The sequence below is a fragment of the Brienomyrus brachyistius genome, chromosome 3 (assembly GCF_023856365.1).
Source record: "Brienomyrus brachyistius isolate T26 chromosome 3, BBRACH_0.4, whole genome shotgun sequence".
Lineage (NCBI taxonomy): Eukaryota > Metazoa > Chordata > Actinopteri > Osteoglossiformes > Mormyridae > Brienomyrus > Brienomyrus brachyistius.
The window spans coordinates 34,994,380-35,017,612 of record NC_064535.1 but is presented as its reverse complement, the minus strand read 5'-3'; the positions used below and the strand labels follow the sequence as shown (position 1 = coordinate 35,017,612).

The 23,233-nt window shown below is 48.1% G+C and overlaps 1 protein-coding gene across 16 annotated transcripts in view; it reads right to left on the bottom strand.

Moving 5' to 3' along the window:
- LOC125739022 (neuronal cell adhesion molecule-like) overlaps positions 1-22,284 on the bottom strand; it is a 59,179-nt gene extending 36,895 nt beyond the window's left edge. For 15 of the 16 annotated variants that reach the window (XR_007397012.1, XR_007397013.1, XM_049008637.1 and 12 more), the window contains exon 1: positions 22,161-22,284. The gene's annotated coding sequence lies outside the window, so the exon portion shown is untranslated. Of the gene's footprint in view, positions 1-1,469; positions 1,693-22,160 lie in introns of those variants that run through there. The other variant, XM_049008638.1, reaches the window with a different exon arrangement.
- Positions 22,285-23,233: the final 949 nt, after the last annotated feature.

The window sequence follows — 23,233 nt, the reverse complement described above, 5'->3', positions numbered from 1 at the left end:
ACACCTACAGGCAATTTGGTGATTCCAATTAACCTCCGCATGTTTTTGGAGGAAACCAGACAACAATCGAGGGAGAACATGCATTACACACTCATGGAGCCATGGTGGAGACTCAAACGCTGGTCCCAGAGGGGTGAGGCAACAGCGCTAACCACTACACTACCATGCCACGCCATATATGATTCCCTCTATACCTTAAATCTCAGTGGGTTAAGTCTGGGTGCCTATGATCAGAAGGTTGCCAGCTTCGACACGTCTGCGGGTTTTTCAGCAAGGCCTTTAACCCCCCCCCCCCCCCCCAGCTCCCTGGGCACTGCAACAGGTGGCTGCCCTTCGCAGCCAGCTTACCCTACAAAGAACAAGTTGTGGGAGGCGTAAAGAGCATTTCCCCACGGGGATCAATAAAGTATCGATTATTATCATTAAATGTAAAGTCAGCAGAATATAAACATATAAGAGTGAATTCATTCAAATATTTTTGGAAAAAGACTCTCCAGAATTGAATTGTCTTGATGCAACAGAGCTGAGGTACTGCTGAATGATTATTGCTTAGACTATGGAATAGGAAACAATGAATACACAATAAATCATTATGGATCTTTTGAAAGAGAAAGCAGATAAGATGAGGTGTCAGTGACGAAATCGAAGAACAGGCATTTTCAGGCAGCAGCTTCTGCTACAGGACTGTAGTGTTCAGGGGAAGGTCTCCATTAAAGCCGCTTCTTCACACTACATGAAGCCATCAGTAACGGACACCGGCCCCAGACAGCACACAGCTGTGCTTTGCTGTCTCACCTCGCAGAGCTGACCTCTACCCCTTCCCCGCTGCTACGGTGATAAAGTGGCGGGGCTCACACTGAACAATTAGGGTGGGAATTTGGGAACGGGTACAACTTAGAGTTAAGCCCAGGAGACACGCGCAGTATCTCATAGGGGGGCATCTCAGAGGGAAGTCAGGTTCCGGAAAACGCTGCATCAGATAGTGTGACACTGCACGCTACACGGGTGCCATCCTGTCAGTAGCCGTGTGTGACGGATACATTTACTCCACGGCAGACTGCCGCGCGGAAAGCATCAGCAGAAAGACGACACCACACGCTGGCTGACTGTCTCTACTGTGCGTTTACATTGCACTGCAGCGCTGTGAAAAGCAGAATATCAGTGTATAATAACGAAACCTCACTTGGGGAAAGCCGAGATGCACTTTCACGATGAATGCGACGAATCACACAGTTTGTGACGCCTTCTTCACGCCCCCTAGAGTCAGATGATCCCAAAGGAGTGACAGGTATGAGATGAGAGCAGGCCAGACCAAGCAGGCCCCGGAATAATCACAGGGAGGAAGACTGCTCTTCCTCGTTTGCTTTATTTACCCATCAAACAGAAACAAGGACAAGTGCAATCTTTTGCAAACACAGAAAGCGAGATGCTACTCAGGGCCACCAGGTCCAGGCGAAGGGGTGGCTTACCTGTGACCTCAAAACAGCCTCGATGCTGACAGGTGATCAAAAAGTGCTCTTCAGACTAGTGACAGGGCTCCAGAGCATCCGTCCAGCAGAAAGAGTGAAGACGTACGCGGTCAGGCTGTTGGATCAGCACGACGTGGCATGACGGCGAGGGCAAGGGAACACACAGCGTCTCTGTAGTGATGGAGTGTGCAAAGGCTGCCGGGTGTTGCAGTGAGAGCCACACACTCACACGCGCACTCAAACGTGCACTCACACGAGCACTCCCAGGCAGCTAACAGCCAATCCTACCCTCACAGCAGGATGAAAGCAACCCTTTGTCACCATACAATAGGGGTTAAACATTTCCTGGAGTCGCTCACACTGGCCAGTCCCACAAGGACGTACAAAAAAGGTTAAAAAAAATTACAAACATTTACACTTAGATTTCTACAAACATTATCTAGCTAATTCTGTTTGCATTGCTATATAAAAAGAGATAATGCCTTAAGTGCACAGTTATATGGAGGAGAATGGGAAATAAAGGCGACACACTCGACACACACACCGGCACGGCAAAACATTCTGCTGAACCGAGCTTTGGCACAGGAAACATCAACTGGGGAGCATCAGAAGAAAACCAACCAGCAGGGCACAGGGAGGAATCTGACTGGGGGGCACCGAGAGAAAACTGACTGGGGGGCACCGGGAGAAAACTGACTGGGGGGCACCGAGAGAAAACTGACTGGGGGGCACCAAGAGAAATCAACATCTACATTTGAGAAATAATAAACCCCCAGCAATGGGAAATGAAGAAGCCCTCCGTAAGCATGTGCAAGCAGCCCCCCCCCATCCCCACACCTACCCATCTGTCCATCCCCATCCAGCACTAGGAAACATTCCCCTGCATGGAGCAGGTGCTCAGTGCAACCGGACCCCACAGCATCTCCCGTGCGGAGAGCTCCTGCTCCACGCTCCTCAGGGGCATCGCCGGCACATCTGAAGCCCCTGCCACCCCCCCGAGGTCCGTTAGTTGCGACTGTGGTCGGTAACAATAGTGGCCTCTGAGCCTTTCAAAGCCCCCCAATTCCATCCCTTATACTGGCTCCTCACAAAAGAGCAGCCAAGTAACAAATCCTCTGCTGCCATTGTTCCGCAGGGATGACAAAGTCTCGAGATGGGAAAGCACCACCCTGCAGGCAGACTTTTCGGATGATATTCCTGTGGAAGACGCCACGCCTGTTACTAACTGACCATAAAGCAGGGGGGATGGGTTGTTTGGGGCAGAAAGTCCCCTTGGCAGGCCGCGATGACGATCACATCACAGGCCCTTTTCGTGAGAGACGTGACGGTCTCTGTTCACGGTGTCATCACAGTATCACCTTTCACTGCAGTCCAACGGGGCTGGGCTCCACTTACCATCTGCCCTCCATCCCTCAAACAGTCTCCAAAGGACAGGCTAGTACTCTGGGGTGTCCCGATCACCTCAAATGACTTTTAATTGCCTCCCATTGGCCATTTCTCTGGAGCAAGTTAAATGATAAACAGATACAGGCTGTTGTTCTCTGTGGTGTAGAGTATGACCACACGTGCGTGCTCATTTTCAGTGCAGCGTGCCTGACAAAATGCATTATTTCTGCACGCTGCACCTCTACAGCGATGGGTAGGTTGGAGGAGCTTCCAGAAGCTTCCTGACGTTCGCCCAGGCCTTCAGACTCACGCTGGGCTTTCCTCACAAGCAACGAAGCACCCCCCTCATTGCTCATTATGGGACACTACAATGGAGAGGCCGGTATTTCAATGGCGTTCAGCCTGGAATCAGCGTCCCTATTCTGTGGGAATGGTGCTTTAAGAGCTTGGGAAAGGAACAGGGCGAGCCAGCAGAGGCCTCCTGGCGGCTCTCCGCACACGGGGCTCAATGGGGACGCGACGCCATTGGCTGCGCTGCTGAATGGGAGGTCGGCTTCCTTAAGGTTTATTGGGGCTGAGGTCAGAGGAAAGGGTGAGCGGCGTGAGGGGGAAGTTACAAAACGCTTCGTTAGTAAATGTTAACGGGCGTCTTTGTTTCTAATCGTGATTGGGGTGCTGCGGACGCTCGTAATCAGTGTCATTTGGAGAGCGAGATAAACCCCCCCCCACTCAGAGGAGTAGGTTCACCAATCCGTTGCACCTCATACAATGAGAAGGCATTCATTCATGCATTCCTTCATTCCTTCATTCATTCATGCATTTATTCACTCCTGTTTGGTGTCCGATGATTCATTTAGAGTCTGACGCAGATTTCACTCATAAGTCAAAGGACAAATATGAATCGTTTTATACAGCAAAAGGTCACGCGCAGGGATGACGCTTCAGGCCTTGAGGGCCTCTGAACCTCCCCCAGGAGCAGCACTGGCCCTTGCAGGATGAGTTTCCTTCCGGAACATTTCACACAGTGTGACCAAGCCTCCCGGCTCAAACCCGACATGTACGCGAGTCTGAGGGCGTTCCTCACTTGCTCTTGCGTGTCGCACATAAATTCCCAGAATACACAGAAATGTGCCGCCTTGATTCTCTGCTGTATTTAGCAGGATATTCAGCATTATTCCGCACATTTGCATGCTTTGGGAAGGGAAGCTGGTGACGCTATGAAAACTGGAGAAATCACACGCTAATTAAAAAAAAAAAAACACATTCAAAAGGAGAGCATGAAAATCAATGGAAATACAGCTCCATCAGTATTTATTTATTCCAGTCAATAAACTGAAACAGTGTTTTTTTTCCCTGGGGGGTGGGGTTATGTTTCAAGTGTGTGCCCATCCACCCCCCGCCCCAAACAGCCTGCTTCACATGGGCTCGGCTGGTTTCCATGGCTCTGAGAGGTTTTATTTCCACATTTGGGGTGTTAACGTGCCCTGGCAGACCTACAGAGATCCACCACAAAGGGACACGGCACCTTTTAATCAGAGAGATTTACTGACAACATGTCTTACAGCAGTTAAAGCCAGGCAGTGTCCACAGCAGCTTTGTGTTCCTTTAAAAATAAAGCAAACTAGACACGATTCATCATTCAGGCCTGGATGTGGTCCAAGGGGCCTTCACAGAAGCAGGGGCAACCATTGAAATACTCTGAGAGAGGCCGGCACATTCCACGCCGCCGCTGAACAGCACGCCACGATCGGACCAAGCCATGTGGATGCTAATGAACTGAGATGGCTATCGTGTATCGTTGCCATCCAGCAAACTGGACAGCGGGTCAAAAAACTCACACCAGTAGAATAAGGTATGCGAAGAAATGTATGTAGAACTAGGTAATGTTAGTGATTGGTGTGTTTCTTTGGCATTATGGAGATACATATGGATCATTAAACAGGCCATTAAATAAAATAATGTCTGACATTAGTGATACATATGGATCTATGCCATAAAAATATCTATGTAAATTTATGGCAGCACAGTGATACATGTAAACCTGTGCTATTATAAATATCTATGTGCAGTACCTTTATGGCATTATAGTAAAACATGTAGATCTATGACTTTTGTTTCTAGAACAGCCAGAAATAATACTGTAATGACACTTCTCCCAAAACAGAAACAACACTCACTTTCCTGAGAACTCGGAAAAGGGAAAGTTAGACAAACAGAGAATAGGACCTGGCACTTTACTGCACGCATCATTACCCTGGAATAAAGGAAGACGCCAGGGGAGCGTCAGCAGGGGGTGCCAGTGAAAGGCCTGGACTTGTGGCCAAGAGGTCACTGGTTCAACTCTCAGGAGGAGTCAGGAAAAGTGTCCAGACTGAATGGCTTCACTAAGAACGGCCATCTGTTTGAACGGAGGCAGTCTGTGCAGGTCTCTTAAATGCCTATTTGTCGGACTCTGTGATCTGCATCGGGACACTTTCCCCAATAACACGATCAGGAAACTGCATACAAACAAAAACTGGATGCGCAAAACTGCATACTGTACACGCAGAATGGGCATGTTCAAAGCCTAGATGTATGCAAACATGAAAATTCATGTACACGCAGAATAAGCATGTGCAAAACCGCAAGCATGCAGAACATGCATGCGCAAATCTATGTTCATGCAAAACGCACAAGTGCAAAACCGCATACCCGGTTCACATAGAAGAATTCCCACGTTGGTGAGTTAAGCAGCTGGGCTGTCACTGCTCCCATACCTCGCCATCAGAACGCCACATGGGGCAGTTTATCTTACGCCCCCGATACCCGGTACCTCTGTAACACACTGATACCCGGTACCTCTATGACACACTGATACCCAGAACCTCTATAACGCACTGATCTCCGGGACCTCTATAGCACACTGGTAACCGGGACCTCTATAACACACTGACACACAGCAGCTGTCCTTACCAGCACACAGTGCCAGGCTTCCCCATCACTATGAGAACTCGGACACTGATGTCAAAAACCTTTTGATCCCGCAGTGCAGATGACTTCACACATCCAGGGGGTTCCTGGAGACTGAATCTCATCCCCCACACAGGCTCGAATCATAACCCTCTAATCAAAGGGGATCTAAACAAGTGGAATCCAATTAACAAAAGGAGTCTGACCTAAAGAAAGCAGACAATCAAAAGGGCTTTGGCCAAAGAAAGCCTACAAACAAAATGGATCTGGCCCAGAAGTCCATGAACAAAAGGGCTGTTACCGAAAGCACGTCTATAATCTGCGACCTAAAAGCCCCGTGTGTCGCACTGGAATCCTGCTGAAGATCCTCCGTCGGCCGCCATGTCGGCAGATGCACCCCCCCCCCCTGCTGCAAAGCATGCTCAGTTGAGCGTCAGCCCCCCTCCTCTCGCATGCTTAAGGCGATCGTTCATGCCCAGGCGCACACGGCGCAGCTCCGGCACACGCTGACACTCGTGCCACTGCGGAGGCCGGCTCACCTTCACACAAAGTCAGCGTGGAGCCCCGTCTCACCTGAGGGCTGGCGGGGCGGGGCGGGGGGGGGCACGGTGGGGGCTGACTGAGGTTTAGCAATGCTGCTGGGTGGGTGACAGAGAAACAGTCAGGGTGATAATGACATTAACCACATGGAGGGTGGGGAGTTTCTGGGGGTGTCCACCTGTCAAACTGAAATGCTGCCATTCAAACACACACTCTCAAACACACACACACACACACACTATATACACAGATAATAACAAATCTACTCACAATTTCTTCAGCATTGCTTTCACCCAGAAACACGTAATACCAGGGGACTATGAAGCTGATTCCTTTAGAAAAGTACTAAGGTCTGCGGGCATTTATTTTCATAAAGGATAGCAGGATGCGAAGGCCTGATGGTGACTTTCAGCAACCGGTGAAATTGCTCCCCTAGTGGCGGCGGAAGCTCAAAGCATGCAGGGGTCCTCACCGCATGGGGCCAGGGGCTGGGAAGGGGTGAGATATGCTTATGACAGCCTATGACCCTGACAGCTGGGGGGGTGTTAGCCATGGTGCTCCAAGGAAACAGGACGAGAAATGATGCAGCGGTGTTAGCGTGAGGAGCAGCCGGTGAGCCAAGCCAGCTCAGCACGCCAGCTCCTCCACGCCGCAGGTGACGGGCCAGAGAGAGGGCCATGACATCGCAGAGGGCCATGACATCACAGAGGGACATGCTTCTCGCCAGACAAATGGCGTCTTTCAAACTCAAGCCTGGCACAATGGGGTCTCTTCAGGTCGACTGCTTACAGAAAGGGCAGACAAAATGGCTCAGGGGGAGCATGGGCGGCTCGGATGCCAAACCCATGTAGGTGCGACCTTGTCTGGGCCGTGGCCTGGGTGCCAGGCAGGGTGGTGAATTACCCAGAATACAGCAGTCATCACACCTCACACACTGGGACAATATAACATTTCTGTTGCTCTGCATGCTGGGATTACAACCTCAGGTGGTAATCGATGTTTATTAAAAGTGCACAGATATTGAGCAAACAACCATCAGCTTCACGCCAATCTCCCACGACAGCTCTCAGCACCACAACTCCATTAACATACTTTAGCCAGGGGATTGACGTGAAGCGTGTTATGGACATAGACATATCTGATGGTCCACAAAGGACCCAAAGACCATCCATGCGCCACAGTGTCCAGGGTAGCTGACCCACTGCATGGGACGTAGATAAATAGGACGTGATCATTAGATATAAATTAGCCTGCATAATAAAAAATCCAATAAATAGGACAAGCACTGAGAGGAGTTATTTTCCATCAACAGTGAACTGGATCACTGTCATCTTCTTGTTTGTTTGGTTTATTTTTCCTGGCATTCATTTTACAAAAAAAAATAAAAAATAATAAAAATCAATCTTTCCCATTGCCTGCCTCAGTACCAAACGATTTTTAGACATTCTTGTGTTTTAAACAGCAAAAACAAATCAATTAAGAAAAATTAATAGGGAAAAAAAATCACCATGCTTATCAGGTTGTGGGGAAAAAAGACCATTCAGTTCCTTGACAGTGTACAACATTCTTGTAAGAATCACATCTTTTCATTAATTAATTCTCATGGAAGTGAGCTGGAATCTGCCAGTTCCAGGACTTCTCCTGATTGGTCGACAGACTAACACTAAGATGGGATTCAGGTGGCCAAACACAGCTGTCTGAGATGTGCCCGATGTGTGAGGCTGCCGGCAGGACAGCGCCACCTGGCAGGGTGATGCACATCACACACTCTTCTTGGGTGGTGAGCTGGCTTACCAAAGGGTCTGAGGAACAGCCTCGTGTCCAGCCTTGGAGAACTAAGCCAAGAGATGAAGGCTGCTCTAGGTTAAGGGGATCAACACCAAAAGCAAATCCTTTTGACAGACAGGCCATGAGAGGAGAAGCCCTTTAGCACAAGTAGTGCAGGTCCTTCTATGGATGAAAGGTCTTGGGAAGCTTTTGTTTCTGTTTATGCCACGTCAACCGGTAACATCCTTCACAGCATTTCTTATTAATTCTGTTAGCATACAGCTTAGTATCGAGCATCGGAACAGAAAATGGCTGATTGTCCTACATGTCCGTTATATTAGTAGATATGACTTTAGCGTAACTCTAAACGCTGACTAAAGCCTAAATAATGGGCGGCAAACAAGATCAAGATTGATACATCAGACGATACCAATGTCTTGAATTTTAACAAACGTCAGACAATGCCGATGCTGGTTTACCTTTATAACCTTCTGGTCTTTCCCCAGACACATTACATTTGATTTGCCTCCAACTGACCCCATTATCTGTGAAAATTGACGTGATTTGGGCTGCGAGTACCACATGAGATGGATGTGATCACCGTGACACTTCTTACTGGAGGCCTTCTTAATGAAGACGGGCTGAGCTGTCATTCGGAACCACTGCATCCTTCAACACAATTCTGAGAAGGCTGTAAAAACCTTTCTGCTGGAAAGCTTGACTGGACCCGAATTCCTCAAGTAAACAGTTGGTTCATAAAATGTTTCCCGAAGACAGAGTAGCCTAACAATCAGAACCCACTGTACTCTCCGCGGGGTACCGAGGATCAAAGGAAATGGGGCCATCAGCACCTTTTCTAGCTTTTCATTAAAAGTGAACAATGACTGAGTAAATAAGTGACCTAGGTCATAGACTCACTATGGCCCGAGCATTTACAGGGTCTTTACCTACACCCACCCAGAACAGGGCCCTTATAGACACCCACCCAGAACAGGGCCCTTACCTACACCCACCCAGAACAGGGCCCTTACCTACACCCACCCAGAACAGGGCCGTTACCTACACCCACCCAGAAAAGGGCCCTTACCTACACCCACCCTGAACAGGGCCCTTACCTACACCCACCCAGAACAGGGCCCTTATAGACACCCACCCAGAACAGGGCCCTTACCTACACCCACCCAGAACAGGGCCCTTACCTACACCGACCCAGAACAGGGCCGTTACCTACACCCACCCAGAACAGGGCCCTTACCTACACCCACTCAGAACAGGGCCGTTACCTACACCCACCCAGAAAAGGGCCGTTACCTACACCCACCCAGAAAAGGGCCCTTACCTACACCCACCCTGAACAGGGCACTTACCTACACCCACCCAGAACAGGGCCGTTACCTACACCCACCCAGAAAAGGGCCGTTACCTACACCCACCCAGAAAAGGGCCCTTACCTACACCCACCCAGAACAGGGCCGTTACCTACACCCACCCAGAAAAGGGCCGTTACCTACACCCACCCAGAAAAGGGCCCTTACCTACACCCACCCTGAACAGGGCACTTACCTACACCCACCCAGAACAGGGCCCTTACGGACACCCACCCAGAACAGGGCTCTTACGGACACCCACCCAGAACAGGGCCCTTACCTACACCCACCAAGAACAGGGCCCTTACCGACACCCACCCAGAACAGGGCCCTTACCGACACCCACCCAGAACAGGGCCGTTACCTACACCCACCCAGAACAGGCCCCTTACCTACACCCACCCAGAACAGGGCCGTTACCTACACCCACCCAGAACAGGGCCGTTACCTACACCCACCCAGAACAGGCCCCTTACCTACACCCACCCAGAACAGGGCCGTTACCTACACCCACCCAGAACAGGGCCGTTACCTACACCCACCCAGAACAGGGCCCTTACCGACACCCACCCAGAACAGGGCCGTTACCTACACTCACCCAGAACAGGGCCCTGACCGACACCCACCCAGAACAGGGCCCTGACCGACACCCACCCAGAACAGGGCCGTTACCTACACCCACCCAGAACAGGGCCCTTACCGACACCCACCCAGAACAGGGCCCTGACCGACACCCACCCAGAACAGGGCCGTTACCTACACCCACCCAGAACAGGGCCCTTACCTACACCCACCCAGAACAGGGCCGTTACCTACACCCACCCAGAACAGGGCCGTTACCGACACCCACCCAGAACAGGGCCGTTACCTACACCCACCCAGAACAGGGCCGTTACCGACACCCACCCAGAACAGGGCCGTTACCTACACCCACCCAGAACAGGGCCGTTACCGACACCCACCCAGAACAGGGCCGTTACCTACACCCACCCAGAACAGGGCCCGTTTTTTAATGATGAAAAGATTCAGACTTGGTGGTCATTGTGTCAGACTAAAAAGCCTTTTATAACATGGAAAGAATACATTGTGTCAGGGACACCCCTAACCCCGACCCCGAGGGCGGGTGGCCTTGGGTGCATGAGAGCACAGCGACGAGCCCGAGATCCTTTCCACCACAGGGCCATGCCGGGCAAGGCCTGGGTCGGGATCGTAAACGGCACAAAGGGAAGGGGGAGAGGAGGGTGCGAGCAGGCGGGTGGACAGACAGCCGTGGGATCACACAGGCAGCTCAGCTTGGGGAGCCGTACACAAGGCCCCCGTTCATAGCGGGGGGCTCTACGATCCATCCATCACTGAGTGGCCTCTCACTGCATATGAAAGTGTGGACGAAGACACCCACAGCTGAGAAACGCACCGCCTCAGTCTGGCCGCCGCCCATCTTCCTGTCACTCTGACCAGGTTCACATTCAGCATCTCTGAAGGTGTTTATTCCATCAGGAATAATATAAATGATCCAAAGTCAACAAAAACTCATTAATCCCCTAAAATTACACATTTCCAATGTCCCTCTATCTGACACCGTTTAGGACAGCAATAAAAACAGGACATAATAATACAAATACGAATCTGGCACCTGTATCTGGGTCGATACGGTAGGAGAATGGCCTCCACTAGACCATAAATCCATTTATATGGGCACAGGTTTTAAAAGGCCCGCTTTGAGTGTCCCTAGACCTCCAGTTAGCATGACAATGCAACGAGTTATAAAGCCATCGGGTCTGAGCGAATCCCATTGGTGCCGAGTAGAGGCAATGATGGCACACAGAGGGCCGAGTGATGGAGAAAAAGACACACTCAAAAACCCTGCCGCGCTTGACGGGAACAGCCGCGGTCCGTCAGTCATGGTCTGCCCCCCAGCTTTCTGTTTTTAAGGCCACTCCGACGGCCCTCAGAAAAGGGCCGTGTGCCACCTTACAGCAAAGCAGCTCCGATGAAGGGCCCTAATCCCTCCTCAGTACTCATCAGCTCAGCGTCTGCACTGGACATGTGCCAAACAGCTGTGCCAAGCCCACTTTTCATGGGAATCTCAAACGCCGCACAGTGGCTGCCCACACCGGATCGCATCCCCGGTAATCATGGGGGGATGTGTGTGATCAAAGAATAAAATCCTGGAATTAATAAAATCTGATGACTCGTTCAGCTTCCACAGAAATGCAATCCTGTTCATAGTCCGTGGAAATATAGCGAGTATCTGTGTGACAAAACACCGCATCCTGTTTGGTGACACAGACAAACAATGCGGATACGCAGAGCGGGCCCGTTGTTTGCTCAGTTTGCCCATGAAATTATCGTAAGGTTTGGCAGAGGATGCCAGGTTCTCCAATTCTTCTCAAAACATGCTAATCCCTGCAGGGAAAGGTACTCAGCATCAGAACGAGACAGAAATGTTTAATTGCCATATTATTGATGAAAAAACGATTTGCAATGACACTGCAAGGACAACAAAGATAAGAGAGCACAAAGGGGAATTATGGGTACACTGAAGTCTGGACCCCAAACAGAGCTGGCTTTAATGTCCGTAAGCTTCAAACTTGCAGCTTTCTGATCCTTGCACTTAGGGATGACCCACTTTTTTGGTACTCCGATCCCACCCAATCCAATCCAATCAGTATTTATATCTGCCGATTCCAAGTCCCAATTTAAACATTTAAATATACAGTGCATACACATACAGTCGACGTGGCTGCATTCAGCCTTGCAGTTTTCTTCCTTAGGATGTTTCTGCAAATGTCCCTTTGGATTCACTGCATTAAACGGCACTCTGTTGCTAGCTCCTCTCGGAGGGACGGCTCTGCAGACCTTGCAGGAAGCTGTTGGGCTGCTTTGAGTTTAAAAAGTTTCCACACAGCTGATACCTCGATAGTTTTTGTTTTAAGCCACGTGCATCAGACTTACTGCAGCATGTGATGGAACATACAATCTTCGCAGCTGACCTAAATTGGGCGGGAATTAAATAAAACAGGCTTTGGATCAGGCCATGGTAGCTGATACCGATCAGTTAAAAAAAGCCCACATTGGCCCCAATTCCAATCTTCGATACTGGAACATCACTGCCTGCAATGATATGGTTCAAGGGAGATTAAGACAGCAACAAAAAGCTTCTTTAAATCTGATTCCCTTTAAAGCAGATTTGGAACTCATGTCAGACATGACCAAGCTGACAAAAATGATTTTTTTTTGCTGCTTATATATATTGGTACATTTCATTTAACTGCTGGTCAGACACTTCTATTCAGAGGTTCTGTTTCATTTTATCAATATATTCAACTTTAAGGAGACAGTAAGGTTTTGCCCAAATTCTATGGGAGAAGCTCCTTGGCTTAACAACTGATTAAAATATTTATATAGGCTGTAGAGGAACTGCTGTTAGTGGTGCACAAATGTGGAGATAACCAAAGTACCAATAACCAAAGCCTTTTTGTCTAATATTACGAATACCAGTAACCGGCTGACCTCCGACCTCCACAGATCTGTAGTGAAACTGATGTAAATGACGTTACTCCTTAAATCCAATAAATGTGAGAAGCAACCACACCATATAATGCTGGCAGTGAAACACCAGTGAAGCACTGGCAACTTGGGAGACTGCAGTGAGGCTCTAAGTGCTGAATGAACTGGCGAAATCCCTCTTCCGCAACGATGGTAAAAGGCTGATCGTCCTACACAATCATCTCCATTATTTCAGTATGTATGTCTTTAGCTCTGCTACTGCTAACTTTGAATAGTGACTAAAATCTAAACATCATCAGGCAAAGTCAAGCAAGACTGACGCATCAAATCGATGCCCTTGTCTTTATTTTTAACAAACATCAATTGATATGTTGACCGATGTATTCTGCATCTCTAGCTGCTCTTGTACTACTGTGTTGCCATATCAGAGGCGCACCGTGTGCAGTAATTTGCAATTCAGTTACTCTCAGAGTACCAAACAAGGCTCAAGAGTAAAAATAAGGGACATATTGTAGTGACAAAGGATCACACACAAAAGGATTCAAAAGAAAAGAGATGCCAACTCAAAACTAAATGTGTTGAATAGATTGCAAAGTTCACTGGTAACATCACCCAGAATGGCTACAGTCCTCAGTCTATTTGGAAAATAACGTTTGTGTCCAGATTACCGCTTTTTCTCAAATATCACTTATTTTGACCTTAAAAAAATGTAAAATTATCCACTGCTCATTCTATTCTGTACATTAATATGACCTGTATCGGATATCTGTAATAATAACACAATGTCCTGCCTCCTTCACAGCTTTCTGATGCTGATATGACAGAATCTGCTCCCTTCTAAATACTGATCCGGATGCAGCAAGCAGACTTTTGTGGGGGGGGGGGGGGGGGGGGATGATAGACTTCCCACAGATACATTGTCTCCTCATCAAAGGACAAGCCATATCATTCACATCAGCTGAAAGCAGGCCTCTCTCAGATGAAACATAAATCCCCCCACCCGTGGATTTCCCCCTTATTTCGCGGGACCTTGACCACCCCATCGCCCCCCACCAGGTGAAACCTAGCGCTGCACTGCCCATTAAACAGGACTAAGGAGGCCATATCAGTCATGGTGTACACTGTCACTTCCATAGGACCAGGAGAGACTTCCATTGGACCAGGTGGACAGCAGTGAGAGCTGAGCCCAGTGTCAATGAGACATTGAAAGGTAGATGGCTGATGGGCACATACTGCAGCCCTTACAGCAGTCAGAGGGAAGAAGCAGCAGCCCTTACAGCAGTCAGAGGGCAGACGCTGCAGCCCTTACAGCAGTCAGAGGGCAGACGCTGCAGCCCTTACAGCAGTCAGAGGGCAGATACTGTAGTCCTCACTAAACAGGTGCTATTCTCAGGCAGCCATACAACCAAAGAAAAGTGTTAGAACTGAACTGGAAATCATTAGGACCACTGCACTGGTGCAGTAACGTAGAATTCCTTTGCTCTTCACGAGACAGCCAGCCCCAGTGCTTACACAATGATGCACCAAATCAGTGCTAGAACTTACTGGAGCTGTCAAATGTATAATTCTAAGGTAGTGTGTTATGCTCACAGTACCACAAGTCTCACAAACCACAAGAACCTGCTTTTAATCCCAAATATGGTTCTCACACATGGCCTAGAAGTCACTGCAGAAGGGTCATAACTCGCTGCTTATCTTTCGGCGCCGCGCTGGGAGATTAAAGGTATGTGTTTATCACATAGCCTCAGAAAGGGGGCACTGGCAAGCTGAGGGGGAGACCCTGCTGGCTTGGTCTCAGTCAGCTGAGATTTAATTGGCTTTTTTATTGCTGGGGACCATGGAGAATCTATTTAGCCCCCACCCATTCACAGCCAGATAAGCTACTCAAGAAAGGTTTAGAAAACGAATAGCCATAATAATGTCCCATCATTTCTAACGTCTGCTACAAAGTCACCCTCTGTCTCTGCATATCCTGCAGGAAGGACACGCAATCTCACCCAGGGAGGCATGGTGGGGAGGTGTCTAGGACACACACTCTGCATTCCTTATTCCTGCTTGATCAAAGGTGGCATCAGTTCTGCCTCTATTAAAACAGCAAAACTGGAAATTAAATCTAAAATATGCCGTTTTACTGCCTCCCTCAGCTCAGATCTGAAGCTGTCGCGAATTCGTTTTTTGTTTCTATGTCCTCAGCAAAATCTTGTCTGGAATACCTCGCTGTTTCAGCCCACAGGGAGGTCTGCAAAGCAACGATTCAAACGAGGAAGCAAAGACATGCGTGTATGATCCTCCTTCCGAGTCTGATTGCTCTGCTATCCCGGTGTCACAGAGGAGCCATTCTCCAGGCGATTGCTGAATCACACACCCGTCAGACGGAGCGGAAACGCCTTCTGTTTCCGTTAATCGCCATCCTGCACGTCAGATTCTGTCCAGAGGAATGTGGCGGGGGAGCCGGGCCGCACAGGCTGGTGAATTACAGCCGTCACAGTTTTATAGTGATGACTGAGCTGCTGCTTTCATTCGGCTGTTGCGAGGACAGGGAGGTCTTCCATTGTAATGTGTATCGGACGGTGACCGCGGCCGCCTGCCCGCTGCAAGAGCCTGCCCATAACACGCTCCTCTGCCCGCGCCTTTGTGTCGGAAGTCATTAAGACGCTGAAGACCACTCCCTGGCAGGGCACCACTCGCCCACCAGTACACAGAGCTGGGATGGTTACACTCAGATGTGCCGCGGGATTCTCCGTGCCTCACCCCCTTTGAGAAACGAGGCTTCGCTGAAATGATTCTGTTTCAAAGGGGGGCACCGCATACAGGAAGGGGTCAGGGAGGCCTGGACTCGGCCAACCCTGCAGATGTGCCCATTAGCGCGGGTTCACTTTAATGCCCGGGGGGGGGGGGGGGGGGGGGAGTGCCTCACAAAGAGAGCCTCAGTTACATGACAAAGCACTGACTCAAAATTATATACTGCAGCCTTTATATGCACAGTATATAAAGTCAATTCAGGCTAGGTATTTGGTTCAGGGTAACAACAGCTGGACCTGTTCTGAGATGTAGCCACCACACCAACAGTGCTAAGAGAAAAAGGCTGAAAGAAAGAGGTGGCCCTAAGGGATGGGGGTGGGGCTGCAAGAAAGAGGAGTGGCCATGATAAAGGGGAGGGGTTACAAGAAAGGGGAGGGGCTAAGATGCTATTTGTTGCCTTCAGAGATCATATTCATATAATAACACATATTACACTGTTCTCATCTAGCATGACATTAAAAAGGAATAATGTGCACCAGCCTAATCTTTGGCTTTAAAATGATTATAGAAGATTGAGGTCAAAAGCCCATTAGAAGCATGAAATCAATGAAGTGAGCACAAATATTTCTTCTACTGCAGCCAGTCAGCAGATGGTCTAGAGGTCACATGTTCAGAGTCATTCAAATAAACCAATCATGTCAATCATTTAAAACAATAGGTATCACAGATATTTTCCAGGAGCTGAATTCCTCATATCCTCAGCAACCGTGTGCTAAACAGCACACAGCAAAAAATAGGGATTTTTACACAGCATATATGAATAATAAGCTGAAAATATCTGCTTCAATAATGGGGCTTACTCCACTGATGTGTATTTTTGGCTCACAAAGAAAAAAAAATCACCATTTCCTGTGATGTCTTTGACATAAATTAATAGCAAATTAAGCTCAAGCATATCTTCATAAGACAAGAGCTTATCATTCCAGTGTGCAAATATGGAGCAATGTCTTATTAAACCAGGAGTTTGTAACTGTTTTGTGCCATGAATCCCTTGGGCTGCCTCGTACAGTCTATGGACCCCTTCCCAGAATAGCAATATGAAAATTTATATTGGTTACAAAGTCTAACCCCAGGTTAAGAACCCCTGTGTTAGACTGACCTCAATAAATAAAGCAGCATTGCAGCCATAAAGGGAGCGGTCCAGGTTCACCTTGGCAACCTCATATATCAGGCCTTAGAAATCAGGTAAAAATCTGCCTATAGCATTCATGCTCAGAGGAGTGACATCACCTCTGCATTACCTCTGACCCCTGCCTTTCTACAACTTTGTCCTTGACAGTGCTCCTCTGTAAACAAAATGCTCTGGGTAATCTTGCTGCTAATGAGCCCAGAGAGGCATAACAGAGATTCTCTAAATTAAACATACTACAGAGAAACACCCCCATACATAATTATCAACAGATACAACAGACAAGCAGTTCTGTGGCACCAGTGTCCATGGGGAATCAATGTGGCCCAGCGCTGTACTGCGGAGTCGAAAGCTCTAACGAAACCTGACGTCCAGCACTGTTTACTAGCAGAATGCTGCTTGCAGATGTAAAAAAAAAAAAAAATCGATCACAGCAGCACCATAAGTATACGATACTGGAGCATGGTGTAGCCCCATGGGAACAGCGCAATAAACTGTGCCTTGTAAAATACCTGTAAAAGCAGAGCACTAATGTCTTATTGGCTGTTTCCTGGCACATCCAGATTTCTAATCTCCAGTCTGAACAGGTCTGGATCTGATTTGGAATCAGACACAGGTAACTGGACCCATGAGCCTTTTCCACTTAAGCGTGATGCCGGAAAGCATCCCAGAGATCCTCCTGAAGGGAGGCGTCCAGTCGCCCTTCCTCATTGTTGTGGTCTTGTCCCCCGCAGGACTCCCCAGTCCAACCTGTGTGGCACCCTGCACATCTGTCACTCCAGAGGTTGTACTGAGGGCAATGCCATGGGAACGAGCCACGCACGGACCCCTGCCAACGACGATCCCCCCCCCCCCCCCCCCCCCCACACTCCCCAAACCCCCACCAGCCAACACTTCAGAAGAAGAAGGAAGAACAACAGCTCAGCAAGGGGGGGCAGAACAGCCCTGCTTTTTCCCAGCCCCCTTTCACCACTCCACTGAGGTACATGATGGCATTATATGTCTCCATGTGCTAACGCGGCAAAAGCAAACTTTCTGGAAATTAACTAAGAATGCAGACCCTGGGGGGTGCATTTCAGTTCGATTCATCCTAATGTCTTTGTCCTTTGACAGCTCTGGAAGTAACCAAAACAGGGCGCATAAACAACGGGTGGACAATATAACGGAAACAACAAATCACAATTACAAACACAGCAACACAAGCAAGACATATCAGGCTATGTACCATTTAGCAGCATTCGTTAGCTATGTAACAGTTTTAGCAGTCAGCATTTGGATGTGTGAGTTTTCAAAATGACATGAGGCCAGATAATTGATCGCTGGATTTCAGGTGCATCGGGCACAAAAACTGCTAAATTATTCAGTGTGTCAAGGGAAATCGTCTCAAAAACAATAAAAAAACGACAGGATATTGCAAACAGGGATGAATCTCATCAGCGGAGAGGAACAGAGTTCGCAAGTCAACACCACAAAAGTTTGGCCTTAGAATTGAGCGGAGAACTGAATTAGCACCCCTGTGACCCAATGTGAACAGAAATCATCCGTAACTTCACAGAGCTGGGATTTATGGCAGGGCTGCTATTCAGAAACCACTCGCATCCACAGCCAATGCACAGGACCCCTAAGCAATGGGTAAAAAAAACTACTATAGCCCAATGGGTCATCTTTCAGGATTTCTCCTACATTCGGATGAGTTTACGTTTGCAGAGAGCCAAAGGATGCCTTCAGCCCTTAATGTTTGTTGGTACAGGCAGCAGTCTCATGGGAGTCATGAGATCCGGAGATTATTCCGCATGCTGGCATAATGGACATGGACTATGGGGCCATTTTATGGGACCAAGTGTCCCCAGTGGTGCAGACTGCTCCATCACGAAGTTACCACATGCGGCGATATTAATACCCCCACACACTGCTAAACACAAGGGTGGTTTCATAAACACCAGGAGGAAGTCAAACACCTTCCCTGACCTCCACAAGAACCAGAACTAAACGGAACCCTTATGAGATGTTCTGGTGTGCAGAATGGAAAGCTCCTTCATCCTTCATTTGTATTCTTGAAGAATGGTCCAGTATCATTCTAGACAGTCCGGGACTGAAGCTGTTCTGAAAACAAAGAGTGTCTCTAACCTTTAGGTCAGGGGTCGGCAAACCAATTACGAAGAGCCACTTTCAGACTTAAAAAAATACAACAGAAAACCACTGGACGTGGTGGTCCAGTGGTCAGTATTTTACTGGAAACAGATATTTATTCTAGACATTTTTTATGTATAAATAAACAGTAAATTACTTTTAGTATTTCTGGACTTTGGCATAAAGATGGGATATCCCTAATTTTCTTATATAGTTTTTATTTTTGAAATCAGACAACAAGTGTTCGGCTACTTTAATAAAACACTCTGTAACACATCCAGCATCTCTGAAGCTCTTCCTGTGCTTTATAACAGCCAGAGACGCCACAAAACTGGCAGTAACTGCTAAACCCAGAAGCCTTCTGAACAATGAAAGCTTGCGATCTTGCTTGAAAATCAGTGTCTTGGTACCGTCCAGACATCTAGAAACTATTCAAAGATATACAGGGACGAAAATCACATTGAACAGATTATATGTTATATTTCTACATTTGGACACAGAGTCAAACTGAAATCAAGCACGTCAGCCCCACTTAACTACCTGAATCCAAAGCCAACAGTATCTTCTGTATCCAACACCTGGTAGGATGGTCTTCTCAGAGGGGAAACTAAGCACACTTGACCTGAAAGCAGCCTAACTTTATAACACATCAAGGTCAAGCAAACGAGAGACAGGACCTCAGGGCACAGTTCTAAAAGGGGATCTGTGCATGACCAGTCTGATTTCATTTCCACAGTCTGAACACTGTAGCACATCTGCCCAAATATGAGCTGTGTTCCTCTTAACAATTCTCATTCAAGTCAGCAGTTCCCCTCTCTGCTGTCAGTCAACTTCATATAACGATAATTACAGGGCATTTCTGGGTTCCCCTTGAAACCACGTATACGAAGCTGTAAATTAAGCCTCAGCACATAACCCCTAAAAGTATGCAAGAACTGAAAAGTACAGTAAATCCCATAAGGAACTTAATTTCTTCATCCTTCCAAAATTTAAACCAAACCAAAGGGATCCAGATATATTATCTTATTCCCACGGACATGAATCTGCAAGTTTTATGTAACTCCACCATCTGTGACACTCACCCATTTACTGAAACCTAAGTGTGCTTAATAACAGTGAGAATGATACTCTCATATTATCCAAACTAAAGCATGTGCAACGCTCATCAACACAGGCTTAAAGCAAACTTTCCACAATCCTCTGACCTGACATTCCCTCTCAGAGCCGTTATACAGTAACTAAGACGTTTCAATCAGTCACGGCTGCTCTTGTATGGACTATTTGATTTATTTAGATTGAATACAATATGCAGCTTGATTGTTAAATAACCAGTCCAGCCCCACCTACTATCCAGTCTATTATCATCATCAGCATGGACATGTGACCTATAGCAAATGACAGGCCTGCTTTCTTTGCCCTCAGAATGCAAATTTTTCATCTCTGACACATTACATAAATTCTCAAAGACAAAATGACAGCAACAAAAACCGTCCCCAGAGCAGCCCTGCGACGGAGCTGGGAAATATGGGAGATATTAGGAAACACAGGCAAATAAAAGCAGTGGCCCCCTTCTTAACTGGAATAGTAAAGATTCTTTCCTCCCACACTCCAAATAAGTGGCATTCAATTCAAACTTCCAGAGCTCTTCCCTCCCACAAGCCAGTTGATTCCCATGAGCTGCTTTCAGTGACTCTATTATCTAAAAAACATCACACTGTTTTTCTTAAGGTCAAAGTCAGTTACCAAGAGAATAACGGGGTGACCGGCACCAGTGCGCTTGCCGCACCCCCCTCATTCGTTACGTGTGTCGCTCACCATCAAGTGGGATCATGGGTGGCCCTGTAGCCAGGAGTCTCTCAGCACGCTGCCCCTTGTGTCGACATGCAGCGCGTCAAGAGCCTAGCAAAGGCTGTCAGCCAAAACGGGAAATGACCCTGAGCCGTATCATCTCTCTGCAGGGAGAGAGAGTATGATGTTGCTCCTGTCACAACACTTCTGCCTTAACGGCTGGATAGTGGCGGGTACCAGCAGCTGTCCAGCATCCGCTGGCATTCCAGGGGAGCGCGGCCAGGCCGCGGTGACAGTGCGCTAAAATACAACCAGCCAACCGCAATGTGGCCCCGTGACCCAGCGCCAAAGTGTACCAGGGGTCACGACTGCGCCTGGGGTGGGGTGGGGGGGACGCTGCTAATGAGTTCTGTTAGGGGTCTGGGGGCGGGGGGCACGGTGCAGTCATGTTTTCCTTCTGCATATTTCATTCCATGCTGTAATCGTTTGGAGACCGTCCAGTTATCCATTATACATCAATTGAGCTATGAACTTGATTTTCATTTTACTTTTATTTCAGCTACGATCTGTATACAAACGGTATAACCTTATACCTTTTAACGCAGTATAAGCAAATCTACAACAACAGTGCCATCAACGGTGCAAATAAGAATTATTCAGGAAAAAAAAAGGGGAACGATGCAGAATAGTAAATACAGCCTGCGGTCGGGTGGGATTAACTATGCGACTGCCGATGGTTCATGCCGCACACTATTAGAGAGCGGCGACCCGGTCAGGGGGATCCACAAAAGAGTAAAAACATTATAAAATAAAGAAAATGATCATTTTTATCAAATGAAGCGGATTTCTGCAGTGGCACATCTAAAGGATCACTCGCTGCGCTCTCCCATCGCATAAAAATAACATGCCTGATAATCAGATGCTCCTCAGTCGTCAATGACAGAATTAAACCCTCACAGTTTTCTCACTTTGCGGCTTCTCCAAACCGTGTTTTATTACCGAAACCACCTATACACGTCCCCCTCTGCTTTATAATAAACCAGATATTTAGTGTAAAGCGCTGTTTTCACACGTATCAGTGATGCTTGTGTAAAATCGCAATCCACGGCGCGAATAAATACATCAACGAGCATATTTACACACACGGCATGTTTACACCTGCTCGGGACGCTACAGCACCACCGGCCACTGCCTCCACAGCCCACTGCGGAAAAATGTCATTTACACGGGAAAGCGGGACGCCGAGCGCAGCCGTAGCATCCTAGAAGCGGAGGGTAAAAACAATTATGGGGGTGTTACCGAAAAAAGAGGCGCAGGACTTACCCCTCAGCAGGACGGCGGCGGCGATGCTGTGGACGGAGCAGCAGGTGCGGTGTGACTGTCACTGTAACTGCGCCTCGCGATCCCGCAGCCTCGCGCCGCCCCCGACTGTCTCCTCGTGCGTGCGTGCGCGCGTCACCGAGGGCGCGCCGATGGGAGCGGGGGGGAGTACGCGCGCTCGCTCGCCCTCTCTCTCTCTCTCTCTCTCTCTCTCATACACACACATACACACACACACACACCAGATCGCTCTTACAGAAGTCTTTAAAAGACATACCTACAAGTATAACGCGTCAATGTAGAGCTATAATTGGGTTATTAACAGATTAACAGTCGTTTTGGTGGAAACGCGTTTCTTTAAAAATACCAGACAGATGGCCAGCTTGTGTCTCCTGCTTACAAGATTTCCCACATTAATAGTTGCGCCGGGTCCGTGTATTGATATACCCGTCATTTGCGCGGAGAGATTAATTTCATCGCCGACTAGGCTCCTCCAGTGAGGCTGACTGAGGCTCCCCATGTAGTTGTGTGGTCAGCCAGCCGTCCTGCAGAGACGGTCTCTGGAAACTGGAGATCCCAATTTTTTTAATGCTAATTAAGGGCATCCCACACAACCAATTACACAAAGAGATACACTCAGTGCCCAGTTAGGTAGGTGCACTTGCTTGCTGATGTGCACAGCCTGCTCCTCCAAGCAGCTCATGGCTGCAAGTGTAAAAATACAGCCAGTAGATTAGGGCAGGGACTCAATACACTCTTCATCTAGGTGTTTGTACAGCTAAAACATCCCATACAAAAGTTTATGAACACAATGCGACTCTTGGTCAGGTAAGTAGAGGTTCAGGCAAACAGCCCTCTTTCTGGCATTTTCACACACTACAATGCCTGGAGTTTATTAATGGCATGATGAACAAAAAAACCATCAAGTCAATTCCATTTCTGTGGCTGGTAACATCTTGTTAATGACACAAGTTAAAGAGACTCTTTAAGTTTAACAGGAATAGGACAACAGAGGTCTATAGGAAGACTTCTGCAATGGCGTCTTTCCACTGGCATGACAGGACCCGACTAGAACC